The sequence below is a fragment of the Panthera tigris genome, chromosome A1, assembly GCF_018350195.1.
Source record: "Panthera tigris isolate Pti1 chromosome A1, P.tigris_Pti1_mat1.1, whole genome shotgun sequence".
Classification (NCBI taxonomy): Eukaryota; Metazoa; Chordata; class Mammalia; order Carnivora; family Felidae; genus Panthera; species Panthera tigris.
In genome coordinates, this window is record NC_056660.1 from 33114379 (window position 1) to 33121800 (window position 7422).

General features: G+C 37.8%; 1 pseudogene; it reads left to right on the plus strand.

Annotated features, from left to right (window-relative positions):
- Window positions 1-4993: 4993 nt before the first annotated feature.
- LOC102970534 lies at window positions 4994-5965 on the plus strand (annotated as a pseudogene).
- Window positions 5966-7422: the final 1457 nt, after the last annotated feature.

Below are 7422 nucleotides of genomic sequence, written 5' to 3' on the forward strand. Positions count from 1 at the left end.
TTCTCAGCCTGCAAAGTTTCTGCAGAAAAATCAGCTAATAGTCTTACAACGTTTACCTTGCATGTAACTGTTTTCTTTTGCTTCTCTTAAAATTCTCTCTTTATCAGTACTTCATGCCATTTTAATTACTATATATCTTGGGGTGGACCTCCTTGGATTGATTTTGTTGGAGTATCTCTTTGCCTCCTAGACTTGGATTTCTCCCCTGCCTCTCCCAGATTTAGAAAGCCAGCTATTATTTCTTCAAATAAATAATCTGTTCCCTTTTATCTCTTCTCCTTCTGCAAATGTTATTACACTTGATGGTGTCATTGAATTCCCTTAATCTATTCTCATATTTTATTATTCTTTTTTCTTTATATTGTTCATTGCTTGATTGCTTTCCATTACTCTGTCCTCCAGGTTGCTGATTAGTTCTTCTACTTCCTCTAGTCTACTATTTATTCCCTCTAGTGTATTTTTTTTTTATTTTTTTAATGTTTATTTAATTTTGAAAGAGAGAGAGAAACACAGCAGGAGTGAGGCAGGGGGAGAGAGAGAGGGAGACACAGAATCTGAAGCAGGTTCCAGGTTCTGAGCTGTCAACACAGAGCCCAATGCAGGGCTTGAACCCACGAACTGTAAGATCATGACCTGAGTTGAAGTTGGTCGCTTAGCCAACTGAACCACCCAGGCGCACCCCCCCCCCCCAACTAGTGTATTGTTAATTTCACTTATTGAGTTATTCATCTCTTATTTGTTCTTTTTTATGTTCTCTATCCCTTTGTTGAGGGTCTCACTAGATCCTCCACTCTTTTCTCAAGTCTGGTGAGTATTTTTGTGAACATTACTTTAACTTTTCTATCAGGATATTACTTGTCTGTGTTTCACCTAGTTCTCTTGCTGTGATTTTGTCCTGTTCTTTCATTTGGGACATCCTCCTGTGTCTCATACTGTCTAACTCTTTGTCTCTGTTAGGAAAGTCAGCTACTTCTCCTTCTCTTGAAAGTAGTGGCCTAATGAAGACAAGGTCCTATGGTACTCTGTAGTCCAGTGTCCCCATTTCACCAGAACATGATGCTTCAGGGATGTCTCCTATGTGTGTTATGTGTGCCCTGTTGTTGTGGCTGAGTTTTGCTTGCCTCAGTCCAGTCATCTGCCATGGCTCTCTTTGCCTGTTGTGGGCAGGTTTTGTCTGATATTACTCAAGCTCAAGGTGGCCTTGTATTTTTAGTGAGACAGTCTGGGGCTGGCTTGGACTTGAGTTGGATCAGAGCAGGCATTTGACAGAACTATGATCACACCAAACTGCAGGATGCTTTCTCTTAGTGCCCTTTTCATTGGTTGATGGGGCCTACAGTCAGGCTTGACTATAGTCCCATTGCTGGGACTATAGTTGGTCTCTGTGTGTGGTTATCTTCCCCTCTCCCCTAGGCAGGAGTCAGTTTTCAGTGGTGCTGGGCTTTGTGATTGCTTTTTGCACAATGCCAAGCTCATGGTGTTGCTTTGCATGGACTCCTGCCAGAGACGTGTTGTATTGAGCAACACTGCAGGAAAGCACAGGGTCAGGTCATATGATGTTAATGTTTGCAAAGATCTGCTATTGGAGGAGACCTGGAGTTACTTTGGAGAACTCCTGAGATGGTGGGTTGTCAAGAAAATGTATGGGCAGGGGACACTATTAGCAAGCAGGATGGAGAGTATTCACCCTAGTTCCAGTGTTGTATCTAGGCTGGGGGCTGGGAGAGGGAAATGGCTCTTTTGTTTTGGAGAAATCTAAAGATCCCTGCCTCTCTTGCAAATGTTCTGACATTAGCAAATAAATCTCTTTGCCATATACCCCAGGCATTTTTCAAACTGCTGTTACTATGCTCACAGTGGAGTTATTTGATATGCTATCTTTTTAAGGGTGGGTACTCAGTTTCATATGGCCCTCTGGCTCTCCCAGAGCCAGGCCTGCTGATTTTTATATTTCTAGGTGTTAAGCCCCGCTAACTGTATGAACTCACAAAATTAGAGCCTTCTGGTTTTGAAAGCCAAATGTTATGACAATTTTTCTTTCCAGTGTGTGTCCCACATGCCCGTGGTACCTGATATGAAGTGTGCTCCTTTATGTCCTCTCTGTTTGCAGTGGTCCTCCCTCCTGGTTCAGTTTGGTTCCCGACGTCTCTGCCTTTCCTACTGTTTTCAATGTGGCCTATTTGGCTGTGGAGTGTCTGTTCTGCAAGTCTTTGGGTGGGTTATTTTCTGGGTTATTTATACTGATTGTGTGTTATCTAGGTGTATCTATATGTTGAGGTAAGCTTAGAATCCCTCAACTCTGCCATCTTCCCTGGAGGTAGACCCAACACCGGTCCAGTTCTATATTGAAATCTCAGTATTAATGGTTTGAGGAATATTGGTTTCTCCCCAGCATGAAAGGGAGGCATAGGACTGATACCTACGACTTGGGATTGCAACAGGAAAGATTGTCATAAAATAACAAGATTGTCATAAGGATTCACGAGGAAAAAGAAAGAATTGGGTTATAGTTTAATTTGCATTATTCTTCTCATACATAGTAGTAAATTATTGAAAGGAGCATTATATGATTAAATGTATCTTAGAATTAATAAAATGTAGCAAATGGAACAATTATCCATTTTGTTTCTCCATTGAAAAAAAGTGATAGTCCAATGGAATACTACGTGGCAATGAGAAAAAATGAAATATGGCCTTTTGTAGCAACATGGATGGAACTGGAGAGTGTGATGCTAAGTGAAATAAGCCATACAGAGAAAGACAGATACCATATGGTTTCACTCTTATGTGGATCCTGAGAAACATAACAGAAACCCATGGGGGAGGGGAAGGAAAAAAAAAAAAAAAAGAGGTTAGAGTGGGAGAGAGCCAAAGCATTAGAGACTGTTAAAAACTGAGAACAAACTGAGGGTTGATGGGGGGTGGGAGGGAGGGCAGGGTGGGAAGGAGGGCAGGGTGGGTGATGGGTATTGAGGAGGGCACCTTTTGGGATGAGCACTGGGTGTTGTATGGAAACCAATTTGACAGTAAATTTCATATATTAAAAAATAAAAAAAAATAAAAATAAAAATAAAAATAAATTAAAAAAAAAAAAAAAAGAAAAAAGTGATAGTCATATGGCTTTTGTTTCTAATATTGATTTATACTCACAGATATATCTGCAGTATACTAAACTTGTACCATAAAATAATAAGAGATATTAGAGAGAATATATAACACTCTTTTTCCCTTCATATATTACTGCATACATACATTAAATGATAGAATTTGAGCAATCCTTGGGCATCTTTTTGTTATCTTGGCATGTAAACTTTTAAATAAAATATGGCATGACTGGAATCTACCACTAATAACATTAAATGTAACATTTATTAAATTATTGTATACAGTATTTATCTCATGTTTCCATCCTATGCTCTTTATGAGCTTTCTAGCAGAATGTTTTATTCCTTTCATCATTTTAAAGTAATTTTATTACATTATATTGACATCCTTAAATCTGGTAATAAAGTCCTTACAGTAATGTAATATGATTCTGTAATGTTTTCTTTCTGATAATAAATAAAGATATGTTTAATAAGGTATGCCTAAGTAAAATCATATATATTACATTACATTTTTATCAGTGAAACAGTGTCATTTTAGGAGCCAGGATCAAAGATGTGCTGGAAATATAAGTGATGTAATTTCTGGGTTTTCACCTAAGCTGAAATACTGCATGAAAGAATATATTCTCTTTGAAATTACCATTATTGCTTCAAATAAATGGTAACTGAGAATGTCTGAATACTTTCCTCAAAATTATGGCTTTAGCTATGGTATGATACACTGTTGGTCAGATGAGAGGGCTATAGAACTTTTTAAGCATCCAGTAGTCTATTGAATTTGGATATAATATAATTCCTTTAAAGTTTAGTACATTCTTTTAAATTTAAACAGAGGAAGTCTTTCCATGCTATCCAGCCATATGCAGTATTAATATTTTGGTGCTCTTTCTTGCTAACTTACCAGATCCAATTTGATTATTCATTATTGTCGAGTTCTTTTGGTAGATATCAATAATATAAATAATCTCACATAATTAAAGGTAGGTTAGGACATATTTCCTTTTCCTCACAACTGAGACACCAGGTGTTTTATTACAGTAAAAACAAATCTCATATTAAATTCTTCCACGAAAGCAGGTATTGACAATTTGACACAAAAAATAACCATGTAACTTTATCTTGGAGGTTTGATAGAAACACAGCTATCTACTCTGACAAGTATTTTTAGAGTTGACTGTAGGCAGATATGATAATACTGTATTTTAGGATTCAAGTAATATTCTAGTCTGGCCATTGATAGAATTATCTCCTCTGTTCATGATAAAACGTGGACTTCTTCAGAGTTCTAGGACTGTGACACAACCCCAAAGGGTGAGAATAGTTCAGTATTACATATTTTCTACCATGCTCAGTTTTTAAAACTTTGCAACTTACACCAACTGTTTGAAAGAGGACTTCACATGGATATCAGTGATCAGTTTCATAATTTCACAAAGTTATGATCTTTGTCAAGCCCTAATCACACCATCAACAGGTTTATACTGGGAAAATCTGAATGTCAATCTAAGTTTATTTGATGAAATATTGCTGAAAACCTTCTTCAATAACATGTTTATCCACGTTAGATTAGACCAGCACTTGCAGTATGCTAGGTTAGGAAAACTGACTCCACTGGGTACAAAAGGACTTGGGTTACCGTATCAATGTGGCCTTTATTTAAATAGGTAAGTTCCTAGGCAGCCCCAAAAGACAAATTAATAAAAAAATAAGAAGGAAGAGATGGGGGAGAAGGGGGGCCTGTCTGATTAAGGGGCACTGAACCAAGAAACAGTGGAGTTTGAGAAGCCAGCAGCTCCAGGTTCCACATCAATGGCACCATTGACCAAAGTTGGGAAGAGGGGTCCTGGTCTTCGGCTTCTACACTGGGTCCTGTTTTGACAACAAACATGTCTCAGCCTGTCAGAAATAGAAAGGTCATTGATTATTCAGTTTCAGGAATCTGACGATGCTGATGAAGATTATGGAAGAGATTTAGACACTCCAGCTAAGAAAATTCAATCATCTTCCTGAGAAGTTAAAATTAAGAGGCGATCTTGAATGAATTCATAAGAAGACGGTGAGAACTCAGAAGAAAAAGATGTGGAGACCAAGAAGGATGATTCTCACTCAGCAGAGGACAGTGTGAAGATGCAAAAGAAGGTCACAAAAGTGTGTTCCAGCAATGGCAGGCGGGCTCTAAAGTAGCTTCCAAACACAGAGAGAGGCTCATAGAAGATGTGGGCAGTGGAGAAGAACAAGAAGTGGAGGATGAGGCACCATTCCATGAGAAAGATTCTGGCTGAGATGAGTTCCTAATAGAAGACAATAATGAAAGTGACTATGGCAGTTCAAAAAATAAAAACAGGGGTGCCTGGGTGGATCAGTTGGTTACGGGCCTGAATTTTGATTTTGACTCAGGTCATGATCTCACAGTTGGTTGGATTGAGCCCTGTGTTGAACTCTGTGCTGGCAGCATGGAGGAGTCTGCTCGGGATTCTCTCCCTCCCTCTCTCTCTCTGCCCCTCCCTTGCTCGTGTTCTCTCGCTCTCTCTCTCTCTCAAAATGAATAAATAGACTTTAAAGTTATTTAAAAATAGAAAAGAAAAAAAAAAGATGACTAAAAAGTCCAAACCTGAGAGAAAAGTAAAGCAAATTCCCAAACTCAGGCTAAAGGCTGCAGTGACACCAATCCCCGTAAAAGAAAGGCAAAGGGAAGAAGGCTCTCTCCAACAGCTTCCAGGGCATCAAAGGAAAAGACTCCTTCTCCCAAAGAGGAGGAACCAGAAAGCTCTCCAGAAAAGAAACCTTCTGCAAGCCCTCCACCTGAGAAATTTGGAGATGAAGGATCTGAAGATGAAGCACAGTGTGGGCAGCATTAAAAAAGTGATGATGGTTTGGGGAGAGATTTTATCTGAAAAAAAAGAGAAAAAAGAAAAAGGGGGAAAAAAACAAAGCCTACTTAAGATAGAACATGGTTTTGGTTATAGCTTGACACATGGGCTTTCAATGTTTTTCCTTTTTCTTGAAACTAACATTTTCTTTTTCTTTCTTTTCTTTAAAGAAAACTCTTGTATGTTTAACTTACCTTTTATCTATTGGTCCTCTCTTTGCCATCACGTCCTTCCCATCTCTTCCCAATGGAAGCCATGTCTAAGGAATCACTGGATTGACTGCTTCATATTTTTATTTTTAGTGGAAGGTATACCACAGTTGTAAAGCAGTAAGATTTGAAATGAACACTATGGAAATTTTGCTTTTTTTCTAAATGGTAGCAAGTTGAACAATAATCAAAAAATGTAGAAGTGTTTTAGTTAAAAATGATTGCTTCTTTCTCTACCTGGACTTAAAAATAACACTTGTCATCTAATACATGTTTATACCTATATACACAGTATAAATGTCTAAAAAAAACAAAAAACAAAAAACTTCCACTGATGAAGCAGGTAGGAGATAAAGATGAATTCTGAATTATTACTAAAAGTATTCATATTTTTTTATCTTGGGGGCAGGGCAGGGAATGGTGTTATCTGACCTGTTTGAGAGTGTTTTTGTTTTGCTTTGTTTTTAATTTCATCACTTGTTAGCCCCAAGAGACCCAGAACCAGAGCTGCCCAAAACCATCCTTTTATCTTGATACAGTCTTTAAGGAAATTAAAAAAAAAAATAGTCAAGGGCCACCAAAACTTAAATCACTCTTAGTTTCCTATTTCAATGTCTAATGGTTCCTGTTTTTACTTTTTTTTTTTATTTATTTTTTTAATTTCTGAGAGACTGAGGAGACAGAGCACGAGCAGGGAAGGGCAGAAAGAGAAAGGGAGACACAGAATCCAAAGCAGGCTCCAGGCTCTGAGCTGTCAGCACAAAGCCCAATGCGGGGCTCAAACCCATGAACCATGAGATCATGACCTGATCCAAAGTTGGATGCTTAACTGACTGTACCACCCAGGCAAGCCTCTGTTTTTAAATATATATATGTGTGTGTGTGTGTGTGTGTGTGTGTGTGTGTGTGTATTCTGCTTCTTGGATAAAATTTTACCAAGTATCAAAAATAAATAAATACATACATAAAAAAACCCAAAAAACAAAAAGCAAACCTAGAATTTAAATGGCAAGATCTAGACACCAGAGTGGATTTCTTTTCAACTGACAATGTTTAGGTTTTAAGCAAATAAAGTACCAATCAATGTGAAACTTAACAGCAAAAACATATTGATAAAACTAAATGATTTTATATACAAGACAGTCTTATGACATAATACCCTAAAGGTTTCTGAAGATGATTGCTAGGAATGAGGACTATTTTTTTTTTATGTAAAGAATTCCTCAATCCAATTAA